The 15,101-nt window shown below is 36.7% G+C and overlaps 1 protein-coding gene across 1 annotated transcript in view; it reads right to left on the reverse strand.

Moving 5' to 3' along the window:
* PEX16 (peroxisomal biogenesis factor 16) overlaps positions 1 to 15,101 on the reverse strand; it is a 599,892-nt gene that overhangs the window by 348,867 nt on the left and 235,924 nt on the right. The gene's annotated exons all lie outside the window — the stretch shown is intronic.

A 15,101-nucleotide genomic window follows, 5' to 3' on the forward strand; every position in this document is an offset into this window, starting at 1 on the left:
CTGTTATGACAGATCATAACCTCCTAACATGGTTAAACAGAGTCAGCCAGCAAAATGCCAAGTTACTAAGATGGAGCCTGGGGTTGCAAGCATATGATATGTCAGTGCAGCACCGCAGTGGGAGTAGCAATGCCAATGCAGACAGGCTCTCAAGACAGGGAATGGGGTGAGGTACACCCAGATAGACCAAACCTTCTCACGCAGCATTTCTCAAGAGTCACTTGAAAAACTAGCTTGAGTTCTCTGGGGGGTGGAGAAATGTGAAGACTGGTAGAGACAGGTGAAGGCTGCCAGCCTAGCCAGAAAGAATTTTGCAGACAATTCTGTCATTTGTAAATATGAATGTAAACTACAAGCTTGTTGTCTCAAATGTAAAGAAATATTGTTACATGTGGAAATGGAAATAAATGTGACAACAGTGCACTCTACTGACCAAAGTAAAGCATGTGGTGACCCTTTGAAGTAGACAATGGTGCCGAAAAGGTTAGATGAAGAAATTCTTTCTATTGTTTAAACCAAGAGTTAAATTGCTAGATTTAAACATGCAAATGCATTTTTATTGCTCTGTTCTTGACCAGCTGCAAGATAACAAAAAGGGAGATGTTAAAAATGTAAATGCAGTTAATGTATAGCCTGGGAACACCATGAAAGTGTAAAAAGATGATGTAATGTTTATCAGAACTGCAATAGCAATTTAAACAGAGAGAATCAGAAAGCATTGAGCATTTTTGTCTTCATCATCCAACTCACAGCACTGCCTCTTGCTCATGTGTAAATTATCTTGGACTTGTGTTTTCTTTTAGGGATAGCTAGAAAGATTAGACTAAGTGTTTTTCTGTGATGTCAGAACTGTACTACTGAATTATTTTAAGTATTTCTGTGTGACCTCTGCACTTTTGACTAGCACTGTATAGTAGTAAGTATCGTCTTGTGGTTTTAATTATTTATTATTAAATATTTTAAAACCTTTTAACTGTGGCGGGTTTGTGTAGAGATAATTTAAGCTCTAGAGTACATTGCATATTTAGAGTTTACTGTCCAAGTCACTCCAAATAAGCTTTGACTGATTAGTCATACTACCAATTGGATAATAATATTGCACAGTAATAATTGGACACCCTTTTAAGGGCCTTTGGGTAGCTGATAAATATTAGCTGGGTGGTAGCAAGTGGTACTACCCTATACTCTGGGTAAAAGGGGCACAGCTGGAGAACCTGTGCCAGCCTTCCCCAGGAGTGTCTGTGTGGTTGTATAAACTCTTATCTCAAAGTGTGTGTGTGTGTGTGTGTGTGTCAGCTACTTGGGCAGGGACATGAAGCACTGGCTGGACAGAAAGGGTGCTGGGGATTTTAGCTTGCCCAGCTAGGTTGAGATCTGGACCACATAGCTGTGCCATTAGGAAGTCCTATTGGGGACCTGGGGAGCAAGGGAGCGACCAGCCCCGGACTGACTGTGATCTCTGTGTGCTCTTAAGGGAAATTGCACTTCACTGTTGGTATTATCCTTTCCTCATATATGAGACGCCCTCTCTGGTGTTTGTGGTGAGGACTGAGGCTCCTTGATTGCTGGGCCAGGGCACAGGCGTCACATGAGTTACTGAGGGGAAGACTCAACAGCAGTAATTTTATTTTATTAAATTATTTACTTACACTTTTGACCAATTTAATCCCAACTAGGCTAATGGGCTGCTTGCAGGGGAGACCTGTTATTCATACTGACAAAGGGAAATTTGGAAAGGGTACTGGGGAAAATATACTTAAAATTAGAAAGAGACCAATGGAACAAGAAAAAAAAATGACATAGTAAGTAAAAAAGTGTGAACAAATAGAGAAAAGGGCAGGGGAAATTATATAAAACATAAGGAGGAAAAGATAAAAAGAATGATAAACAGACAAAAGTATTATCAGAAAGAGAAAAAAAATGTCTTCAGTTTTAAGTAAGAAAATGAGACATTATGAGAGAAAAATGAATGTAATGAAGGATGAGAAAGGATAAGTAAAATATAAACAGGAGAAAATTATGGATATGGTTGAAAACTATGTACAGAACATGTATATGAAAAAAATAAACAGGGGTATATGGAAAATAATTAAGATGAAAAAAGGAGGTAGAAGAAATGTGAAAAAGAATTAAGCGGAAAGAGTTAGAGGATACTACAAGGGAATGTAAATAAGAATCCACTCCTGGTCCGAATAGATTATGCTATAGTTATTATAAAGAAGGTCAGAAATTAAGAGGGTTGTTTTCTGGAAAAAACTGATTGAATGGATGAAGGAAGGTATAAAAGAATAAATTTGTAATGGGGTTATAAAATCTATACATTAAATGGAGAAAGAAAAGACATAACCAGAGACCATTTGTATTGGGGAAATAACGGACTATAAAACATTTATGACTGTTATTCATAAAAACATGAGGAAAGTCATGAAAGAAGAGCTGGACAAATGGATTACAAAATTAAAGGTACTTTTATCCCTTCCTTAACTTCCCATCTACCATCTTCTAACTTTGATCTACATGTTTCTTTAACTACATTTATTACCATCACAATCAACCACGTGCTCAATGGACATCCCTGCTTTACCCCTCTTCCCTGTCTTATCTTTTTTTCCTAGACATCGTTCACCATCACAGGCACACAAGAATCTTAATAAACTGTCCTCGCTATCCATATTTTGTTGATCCTGTGTCTCATTCTGTTTTAAAATGTTCAATATTTCCCCTGATCAATGCTATCAGATGCCTTAGCCACAAAACATGCTACTGATGACTAAAGAAGTGGTTGAGAATTTATATAACGGGAAGAAGGAAAATAACAGTATGTAATGTGGCTAAGGTACCTGATAGCATTGATCAGGGGAAATACTGAACATTTTAAAACAGAATGAGACAGGATCAACAAAATAAGGATAGCGAGGACAGTTTATTAAGATTCTTGTGTGCCTGTGATGGTGAACGATGTGTAGGAAAAAAAGATAAGATAGGGAAGAGGGGTAAAGCAGGGATGTCCATTGAGCACGTGGTTGATTGTGATGGTAATAAATGTAGTTAAAGAAACATGTAGATCAAGGTTAGAAGATGGTAGATGGGAAGTTAAGGAAGGGATAAAAGTACCATTAATAACGTTAACCTATGCAGGCGATTTGGTTCTAGTAGCCAAGAACAAACAATGAATGAAAGAGAATGCTCAAAAGAGAAAAAAAACTGGGTACAGTAGGGTTACAGTCAAGTCAAAAAGTTAAGGGTCCAGAAAAGTAAGAATGGCAAGAATTTATTTTACCACAAGTGAAATTGATGCTCTAGGGATTAAGTTTGGAAGGGAACAAAGAGTGACAGAACAACAGAGAGAAGTTCTAAAACAATATGAAAATTGACAGATTGGAAGATGATGTTTCAGTTGTCTCTAGGGAAAAGAGTATACATGTTACACATATATTTTAGGAAAGCTAGCATATGTAGGTGGTGTGTATAAGTTTCCAAGTTGCATGGAAAGTAAACGGTTGGATTTTTTGTCTTTGTTAAATCCAACAAAAACAGCGATAATTTACAATGTAAAAGAAGGGGGACTTGAATTTAATAAATCCAGTTGTTTTTGTGGTGTAAATAAATTTGTTTTGGGTGTTAAAAAATGTCTAAAAATGATAAGGCTAGGAAATTTATTTGGAAAAAAAAAAAGTTATGTTGATGGATGGGGATAAGAAAATGAAAACAGAAACAAGAGGTTTAGAAGACAGGAATATGAAAGTAAAATAAAGACATGGAAAACTGATATAAATTAAGTAGGAATGAAAACGAAAGAAAACTATTAAAAAAAAAAAACTTATGAAAGTGAACCATTATATTTACTCCTGGGAAAATGTGTGTATGTGTGTGGGGAGTGAATACAAGAAACCAACAAAAAAAAGGCAAGAAAGATGTGAACACTTTTTGTAGCCAGTGATTTTGTTTGTCATTTATCAGACAAACTACCAGTTAAAAATAAAATAAAATATAAAAATGATAGAAGAAAGAATGTATAACAATGTAGTACTGAAGAGATATCACAACACTGGTTTTTGCATTGTAAGAAAAATGAATGTTCGGACAGAGTTTAAAGATGTTTATGACTGGAAAGTATTTAAAAAACATTGATATGGTGATAGTGTTATATGGGAAATATAAGGTTGGGAGTGAAAAAGAAATTGAAAAATGGGATAAAAATGTATTCATTGCTATTTGGTATTTATGGAAAAGAAGATCTAAAAAAGAAACGGATGAGGAAGTAATATGCGATATAAAGAAATGGTTACGGTGGAAAGGGTGAGGGAATGAAATGGTTCTTAAATGTATTTATGAAAATTAATAGTAAAGTGTTTTATTAAGATGCATAAAAAGTGTGATATAAAGCATAGATATAATGAATGTGGAAATAGAGAAAGAAAGTGCTGTGGGATCTTTTGTATACACCTAGGCTACCACCAGCTAAAACAAATGGGTCACTGGTTTAATGTGTAATCTGAATGACGGATGGATTCCAGATGTCCGGTGACACTTGATTCAGCTTTTCAGTGGTTGCAGACTGGGCTGGTGTCTGCAAAAAAGTAATTCTGATGTAAAACTCTTCAGAGTAGAAGAAACATAAGGGGGGGGATTAAGTTAAAGTGATTGTCACCCATCCGGAAACTAACCACCTCTGGTCCTTACACACAAGGATCAGGCAAGTAGGTATCCCTCAGGTCAAGTGTGACAAGGAGACCCCTTGTGAAATTCACTGCAGAATGACCTGAAGAGGGGTATTTTGAACTCAGCTATATCCAGGAATTAGTCTGATTTCAAAATGTCCAAAAATGGATTCCAGGGTCCCTTAAGGGGATGAAAAAAGTATGCAGCAAAAGTCATATTCCTCTTTTGATATGTGTGTGTGTGTGTGTGTGTGTGTGGGGTACACTTTCCTTGGTGCCATACACTGTCAACCGCTCGAGGTCTTCCAGCACTAAGACAGTACAATAGCTATCCCTCAATATTATACTTCTTACCAACCTTTCAGATATCAGGTGGAACCAACTGTCTTTGAAGTGGCCCAACATGCAGATGTACAGCTGGGTGGCAGGAAAGGAAGGAGGGGGGTGAGAATTGAGGCATAGTCAGTACTGGATTTTCCATCCTTACCCCTGCCTTATTTTCATCCTTTTCCCTGCTGCCATTCTGAGTATTTTTTTTTTACTCAAATGCTTCTTTTATTTTATATTACTCTATCTTGGTCTGCTTTCTACAGGGAAAGACTACTGCTTAATCAGCCATTTCCTACCGTATGTCGGTATGAGAGGATGAAAAAGTTTTATTTATTTTTTTTAATTCCATCATTTTACCCTTCTCTCTTAAAGGAAGCATGGTCTAAAATCACATGTAAGCACTACCTTTTACTGTGTTATGGCAGAGACTGCAAATGTATCAGGCATGACTTCTTAGAACAGTCATTATGACTATTCTCTGCTATAGGCATCTACAGCACCATCACCAAACTTCATGTCATGTCTGCTTATACTAAACACTGTCTAGATCAACTCAATTACCTTACCCCTTATATTCTTAATAGGGTTATCAAAAATCAAGTCATTCATTTGCTTAATGACATCTCTTTAGTACTTTACAGTATATGCCTGGTAATTTATTGTTCTGAATGTAAAGGTGGATGAGGAATAACCTTTTCTGCAAAAATAATACAGTATGTTTGCTCAACTTATCTAGAAGTATACTCATACCCAAAGCCAATTCCAATCCTCTAATGGCTTATAGAGAAACCCCTACATACTCAGTACTAGGGTTCCTGAAAAGGTACCTGAATTTATTTGGTTTCTCAGGTGCTGATGGTTGGGAGAGAATAAAAAAAAAAATTGAATAATACCAAAAATGCATAAAGACAATCATGTGCTTAACATGTTTTTGACACCTGGTTGTTGTCAAACAAGTGCTTGTAGATTAATGTTTTTTGATCACTGTAAATAATCGTTTTTGTCCCTTTGTCCTTTGAAGCTGGCATATTCCGCGAAATATTCTGCATTCCTGACAAAATTAAGTTTTTATAACACAACAAATAAGCCAGAAACGTATTAGGCCTAAATAACAAGATTTTCACAGGTTCATAGGTAAGTAATTGGCCAACTGCTCTTGCAGGCCATTTTACGTCTAGCCAATTTCCCTTCAAAGGTGAAAATCAAACCCTGTGCCTTGTGCTGTGAAGTAAACATATTAGCCATTACGCCACCCCAACATTGACTTGACTTTTCCTTTTTGTTTACCACACCAGCCTTATAATCTTCTATTTGATAAATGGAAATGTAACTAGAGATACAGAAAATGAACTGGAAAGACTGGCAAAGTAAGATGAGAGAAAGTTGCAGGGTCAGATTTTGTATTGAATTAAAGATAAATATAGACTTTTGATAAGGAAAATAATTAGCAGACCTATACACAAATGATGAGAGTCAAGACTTAAAGAATTTTATTTCCAAATATCTTGAAAGACTAAAGGAGGAATGTTCTATAAATATTCAGATAAATTTAACACCTGTAACAGTCTTCCTCTTTGAAAAATCATTGGTCAAAGCACCAGACAGTCCCTGCCTACATACTTAGTGGTTTTGCTAAAATTAACATCTTGCAATTGAGAAACAGAGGACTGTGAAGTCTTCATGGACTAAAGAGATGCATTGTGGGAAGAAATGCTTAGATAAAGTAAATTCTTCTTTATTAGAAGAATTTCAAGTTTTTGTCTTTTTTTCTCATCTAGGACCCTTTAAAAATTGAACACATTTTAGTTTTTTAGTTGTTGAACAGTTCCTGTTTTTCTGGTGCTTGACCATTATTTTTGAGGTTAGTTTATCTAGGACCTTTACTGGTACTAACATAACTGCACACCATTTAAACCTTGGCTTAGTTTGTCTCAAAGTATTTTCAGGAGCTGGACAATACAGAACAAGAAAAAAAGAGGCCTTAGCAATGGGACAAAAGCAAGCACTTCCACCAAACAGACTACAGACTGAGACACGTCCTTAACTTCCAAATAATCTTTAGAAAATCTGAGATTTGATGCTACGTTGGTGCAATGAAGAGTTGGCATGGATGGAGTATGAATCCCACCTACTGCCAACCAAAACACGTAAAAAATGGCGGCAATCAAATATGTAATGAATTAGGTGGATGGATGTGGTTTGATTTCCACATGTAAAATGCCACAGACTGATGGTACCCATACCTCTCAACCTGGAAACATCAACAATCTGGACAAGGCCCATGAAAAATAGGTACAAATCTGTATGCTGATTAACGTTTGATTTGCATATATAATTACGTAGCCCCACCACTCCAATAGAATTCTGGGATACCAACTTTCAACCGCAAACGGAAGAACAGACAACCAAAATATGGCACCAGAGTCCCCCTGCAGTCATTTCAATGTCCCATTACCTGGCTATTTTGCCCCATTTATCACAAACACTAATGTGTGCATATTGCTTTACTTCTACAATGATTATTTAGATTTTATTTTTACATTCTGCAACACAACATTGCACAAACAATAACAGACAGCTCCTAAATAAAGCAATACTGTCTCACCATGAAAACAGACTTGGCATTAAAACTTCTCTGCCCTTGAAACTCACATTCATTGAAACAGCACTGAAACCCACACCACATTCAAAGAAAATTCATCTGGCCAGTGGTGGATAAAGATTACCTTTGGGCTGTTTTCAAATCAGTGGCCCCTTGGCACACAAAACAAAAAACATACATGTGTTCTTTTCTTTGATGCACCTTCCTGACTTCATTAAGTTACAGTCCTTGCATAATACAGCACACTTCTTAGACAGAGCGCATTTTAAATTTATTGTTTGAACATTTTTCCAGCAGGCTGTACTGTAGGCAAAGGCAATGAAACAAAATGCATGAACCAATAATGACAAAACTGCCCAATTCAGAACATTTCCATCATAAAAGTCTACTTCCACACCCACACTATAAATAGAATGAGTAGTGTAAGCCATAGGCATCATGCACAGTTTATCGCACTTACTTTCAATTTCAGTTTTTTTTTTTTTTTTTTGGTGGGGGGGGGGACAAAAGGTCAAAAAACAGGGATACATTTTAAACATTGCTTGTACAGTTTTGGAAAGTTGCTAGAATAAAATGTTGTGTTACCACCATGCATTTCACTGGTAAGTCTTGAACCCAGGACCCTATGCACTACAGTAAGAGCAACACACAACTATGCCAAATCAGCAGTTTCCTGAAAAATAGGAAGACTAAAACTTAATGGCTATCATTCAGTGAATTCAGTTCTCAATTCTCACCATAGCTCTCAACCTATCAGCACAAAAAACATGGACAAAGCCAATAACGGGAAACCAGGGACACATTTTAAACATTGATTGTATAATTTTGGAAAGTTGGTAGAATAAAATGTTGTGTTCCCACCATGCATTTCACTTGCAAGTCTTGAACCCAGAACCCTATGCACTACAGTCAGAGCAACATACCACTATGCCAAATCAGCAGTTTCCTGAAAAATAGGAAGGCTGAAACTTAATAGCTATCACTTAGTAAATTCAGTTCTCACTTCTCACCATAGCTCGCAACTCTTAGCACAAAACACCTGGACAAACAACAAAGTCAATAATGGGGGAATACAAATTCAGTTCTTACTTCTCATTCACCATAGCTCTCATATCTTAGCACAAAACACCTGGACAACTGTTCTCACTTCTTACCATAACTCTCAACTCAAAAAATCTGGATAAAGCTCACAAATGGTGGTGGCTAGGACTTTAGGCTCTTTTTGAGCCTGAATACCTGTAGCCACCAGGTATATTAAATGGGGACATTGACACTGACACTGACACACACAAACACACACACACACCAGTCTGTTTCCTTACTTGAGGATCCGTCCGTTTGCATTTGCAATCCCCCGGCCTGAACTGCTGCTAATCCATCTGTTAGAATCCGTGCATTCGCGTTTGCAATTCCCTGGCCCGAACTGCTGCCAATATGTCTGTGATAAGCCCTTCCCACTTGCATTTCCAGCTCCTAACTGCTGCTAATCCGTCCGTTATAAGCCCTTCCCGCTCGCATTTCCAGCCAGGCCAGCCAAAAATGATGTGTTCAGGACGTGAGCTCCTTCAGCTCAATTCCTACTGGCTGGTAGCCCTGATGGCGCTGACATAGTGCACATGATGACATCAGTGCAGACAGAGTGTAAATTGAAAAAGTAAAAAAAAAAAAAAACAAAAGAAAAAAATTGGAAATGAAGGGGTGCCACTCGGGAATCATGGCACCCAAAACTCGGTAAAAACAGAGTAATTCGACATGGTTGGGAGGTATGATGGTACCACTAATATAAAGAGAAGGTACTAACTAGCATGACAGGGTTGGTCACACCACTAGTACCAAGCAAGTTAAAAACAAAAAAAAAGTATATATAAGTTTACATCAGTACTCAGTTCACAAGCTGCAATATGGCCCCAGGAGACAAAGAGAATATTCAATGCTGTCCTTGGTATGAGCTTTCAACATCCATCCCCAGATTAGGCTGCACACAGTTAACTTACAGATCTTTGGCCTAGCACCCTCAGGCACAGTGTCTAACCTTACACAAGGTAACTTCCCTTCACAAAAGTTATTTTCGCATGTACATGTATATAAAATTCTCAATGAAGTCTGGTGAAAGTATCTAATTTAACTCTGCTTTCTTCCTGTCACAGCAGTATTGCTATCACCCTGACTAGGGTCTTCTAGTTATCCTCTCATTTAAACCAAATACAAAATCAGTCACATCAATATTTTATTTTATTTATTTATTTTATCATTTGTTGACCGGGAAAGTCCGACTAGGTTCCACAGAGCCTGTTTTCAGCAGAGGCCCGGGGAGAAATGCTCCAGATACATGTCTTTGGCTGGTAGTATTTGTATTTTCACTGGTAGTACGCCTAAATGACCTAGCTAAACAAAGATGGCAGCCACAGCTGGCTAAACTACATCTGTAAATAATTCGACAATAAACAGCAATACTACATGTACAATAGTAACATCGATAAGAACTTAAAAGTGAATGCATAAACATTTTAAACAAAAGGCAAACAGTAGAATTACAGAGTAAATATACAGAGAAATAAAGTGTACAAGGAGCATCAAAATAACAGTTATACCAACAGGAAGATTTAAAGAAAAAAAATCCACCTTGGTTAACTACATAAAATTATCTACCTTTACATTAAACAGTACCAAATTCAGTGTTATAAGCTCTTGGAAGATAACAGTTATAAACTGCAGACAGCAAACTTGCATGGAAGTTGTCACCACAATATTTTACAGGCAAAGAAAAAGGCAAAATAAACAGTGTCTACTACAAGTAAAGGTGTTATTTACCTTTTCTCAATCTCATTTCCTACTAATTACATATTTGGTCTGTAAAATATATCTGACCTAGTGACCTTTTCTCTTGTAAGTGTAAAATGAGATAAAAGGAATAGAAATACACAAATCAACTATTTGAAATGTAAACAATAACCGTCAACTCACAACACACTTCCCTGCTGCCATTGTTCATACTGGTAAGCTCAATAATACCTACTACTGCAACTCCTACGTACTACCACTAAGCTGACTACACTTCCCAGATCCTTGGTCCTAACCCTAGCCTGAACACTCCCTAATCTTGACTCTGAGCCAACTCATGACTATTTTTAAGCCCAACTCTTGAACCAACTCCCTAACTCCTGAGTCAACTCCCGATTGCATCCTAACTCTAAGTCGTAAGCCAACTCGAGAATATTCCCAAACCCTAATTCTTGAGCCAACTCCTGATCTTCCCCAACCCTAACTCTGAGCCATTTCCCGATTGCTCCCTAAATCTAAAATCTCCCTCCCCATTTCCCTTCGTCACTTACCAGTTCCATGACAAGACCTTGATACTGTCCTACTGATGTGGCTGCTGCAGTCCTGAGCTCATATTCAAGTTCAAACAGCGACTCAGCCAGGTGAGCGGATGTGGAAAACATTGCTTCATTTTGCACAAAATATTACATCAGCTTTTTTAGTAGTTTGTCTTCTCTGAGCAAAGCATATAAACCAGTTCTTCCACCTGTGAAGTACAAGGGCTTGAATACATCAGCACAGAAAAAGTAGAAACAACCAATACATAGGAACTCAACTGTCTCTACGTTAATGTCTGCTTTCTCTACACAGTTCTATTCGGATACTTCTTTGAAATAGTAATTACATATTATTACATGTTGCTACATTTCAAATTGTTGATTTGTGTATTTCTATTCCTTTTATCTCCTTTTACACTTGCAAGAGAAAAGGTCACATGGTCAGATATACTGTGCGGAATAAATGTGTAATTAGTAGAAAATGAGAGTGAGAAAAGCCTAACAGCAGCTTAAATAATTTTTTCTTTGCCTGGTATCAGCCCTGACAGGGCAGCTTGCTCTGATAAAGGTGCTTATTTCAATTTAAATTTATATTTCGATAGGTAATTATGACTACAAATGCTACATGGGCACAAGAGTTAATGAGCTTCATATTGCACTCTTCGACAGACTGGTAAAAAGAGTAATCTCAGCTTTAAAGGTAATCAAAGGAGGTCCAGCAGTATTGGAAGCTGAAGATGAAGTATTTCTGCTTGACAGCCCTAAAATGTAGCTGGATTTTCAGTCTACTAAAATATACAAGGATTTAGATAACCCCCTCCCCCCACTTAGACCCATTGTTGCCAGTAATAAAGGGCAATTTTTGTAGACAAACACCTACAATGCATAGTTGAACTAAGTGGTGCCTATATTAGAGACACCTTTGATTTTATAAGAAAGATAGAAAATACAAATGTTTTTGAATTCGATTTGTTGGTCACCCTGGATATCAAATCTTTATATACAGTAACACCAAATGTTGATGGAATGGAAATGGTTAGGACTGAACTAATTAATTCAAAGTTATTTTCCAATACCACAGTGAATCTTTTGATGAAAATGTCAGACATAATTTTAAGTTATATATATTTTTTTAATTTAACAGTAAAATTGATTGCCAGACCAAGTGAGTAGCAATGGCGGGCGCAATGCCATGCAATTATGCTAATATTTTCATGTATGGATGGAAGAAGGCCATTTTAGAAACTATTTATACTGACAACATAATGACTTTTAAATGTTTCATTGATGATGTGTTTATGATTTGGAGAGGTGGGATAGAACTGCTGAATGATTTCTTAACATATATTAACAATATTAGTTCTTTTTTACAACTGCCATCAGTGCATAATACACTTAGTATTAACACTTTAGATGTAAAAGTGTTAAAGGACAATGGGAAGTTACTGACTAAAATATAGAAGAATGATATGCAGAACAATGCATATCTACATTATAGCAGTATGCACCCAAAGACGACGAAAGAAAATATTGTTAAACATCAACTGAGGATAAATAAACTGACAAAGACAGATGATGATTTCATTCAAGAAGGTGTTAGTTTGTGTAACAAATTTATAAGTAGGGGTTACCCCATGGCCTTAGTGGCAGATAAACTCATGGAAATGTGCAACATAAGGAAATCCAATAAAATTATAACTCAAAATCTACGGAAGCTGACTTTTGTGCTTCCATGCAATTCAGCAATAGTGTGGATATTGCAGGCATTAAAAGCATCATAGCTAATAACTGGAAATTTTTTAAAAGTTGTATAGAGGTTTACAAAGTAGTAGGTGACCATCTGGTGTTTGTCCAAAAAAGTGGCAAAAGTTTTAAAAACTATTTTCAATTTAAGTTAAATGAGCCTAGCATAACATGTAGGGTCTATATTATATCATTGAACACTTAAAGTGAACGCTGATTGATCGACCTAATTTAAGCGAAAGCTTACAATCTCGAACTGTCAGATCAGTGATTTTTTTCCCAGGGAAAAAATCGCTGATCCAAAACACATACACACAACACAAGCACACCAAACAAACAGAAATCCACACACACCACACCTAAAATCTGATACCTAACCCTACACTAAACTATGCACGCACCACTAACTACCCACTTACCTTAACCCAAACCCTAACCCTAAGGTCCGTCACTATAGCACACTCACCTCACCCACTCCCTAACCCTAACTCACTTAAATCCGCCCTAACCCTCATGTCCACTCAATCGTGCACACACCTAACCCGAGCCCTAACCCTAACTCACCTAAATCACCCTAACACTCACATCCACACAAATTGCACACTTACCTGAATCCGACCGGTAACTTTCCACCATAACACTGAAAATACCGAAGCAACAGAAACGGACAACCGAATTCTTTCCCTAGGAAAAAATTTGAGTTTCTGCTGCTTCGATATTTTGCAGTTTTGCGAAAATAAGTTCGATCAGAGTTCGCTTTTTTAAGCGTTCGAGGATATAATATAGACCCTAACATGTACTACACCATGGGTGTTTAAATGTTACATTTGTAATTTTTGTGATTATCTATATGTGGATGTGAATGAACTTATTAGTAATAATTTTAAAATTACTACCAAGGGGCATTACACATGTAAATTCAAATTTGTTGCCTACCTAGTCATTTGTAGAATTGTTTAAAAGAATACATGAATGCAAACATGCTGTAAAAGTGGGGGATGAAAGTAATGCACTTGACAAACATTACAAAACTGGTAAATGTGTGGTTGATTTTAGATGATATCAAGGGTTTTGACAAAATGTTTAATGCTGAAGATGAGCTTGGTTGGCTTGAGTACTCATGGCAGGTAAAACTGAATGCCTGCTATCCACCTCGACTTAACAGCTGAGAAGATTTTGTTGCTTATTTAAAAAGCAAAGGGCTAAAGCATTAACTAATAGTTTGTGACTTAACTCGTTTATATTTATTGAGTTATTGATTTTAGAATTACATTATTTAGTTTGAAGAAGTCTCATTATCTTAGAAATGAAAGTGCTTACTGAAAATGTGTTAACTTGGGTTGGTTTTATTGCTGGCTTTACTATTATTTCTGCTTAAGGACTATGCTTTCTTCTGGATTAATTTCTTGACATTTTTATATACAACAATGGAATTCTCTCCCTCCTTCACTTAGAACAACATCTAACTCTGAATCCTTCAAAGCCCAACTTTTCTCTTACCTGTCCTCTAAACATAAGTGTTCCTGCTTTCATCCCACTTAAATTTAATTAACTACCCTTATGAACCCTCTATATCCTTTCACTTCACACTACCCAAAAACTATTATTTTTCCATTGCTACTAAATCAAACTTAAGCTACTTCTCAGTTCAAGTATTTCTCTCTCTCTACTCCTTGTATGTAAATATTGTAAATATCAGGTAACCTCAGATCTCTTCATTACAGACAGTTGAAACTTGCTGCTCTGAAGAGAAACTACTGAAAACCTGTTTTATCTACCTTCCTTAATGATGTTTTTGAGGTATACTGTGTGCTTTTTTTTACTAACTGTGTGAATGTAATTACACATGTATTTTTTTTACCTTCAACACTATGCAACTTCGATTGTATTTGCATTGCTTTTGGAGCTTTTCTCCCCGGGCCTCCACTGAAAATGGGCACGTTCTGGCCCAGTGGACTTCCCCGGTAATCAAACTGGAAATAAATAAATAAAATAAATAAATAACAGCTGTAACATGAACAAGCCTCTTTTCCCACATCATAAAACTATGATATTCTTCCATCTTTACTTGCAGTCTGTTTATAAACACAGTGAAATCCTGATAGTCATCCAATTTGAAATGTGTTGAGGCTATTTGCCTATCAGATGCATATTTTTTAAACAGCAACCACAAAAACACTAAAAAGTAGAATGTAATGAATAAATTACTCTGGTAGCAAACTGAAAATAACTACTTCAAAAGTATTTTTTTTTTAGCTCAGTGGGAGATGTGCGACACAAAATAGCAAGAGGAAATGAAAGTGCAGAACTCAGCAAAGACTACAATGATTTCATAACAGGAAGATAAAGGTTTTTCAGCTCATTGACAGAGAACAGAACTGGATAATATGGGTTAAATCCAAGTACTATGACTCATAGGTTAACAGGAAATTACTAGGTTAATGGCTT

Source organism: Protopterus annectens, chromosome 9.part0 (assembly GCF_019279795.1).
Source record: "Protopterus annectens isolate FY-2018-M chromosome 9.part0, PAN1.0, whole genome shotgun sequence".
Taxonomy (NCBI): Eukaryota; Metazoa; Chordata; order Ceratodontiformes; family Protopteridae; genus Protopterus; species Protopterus annectens.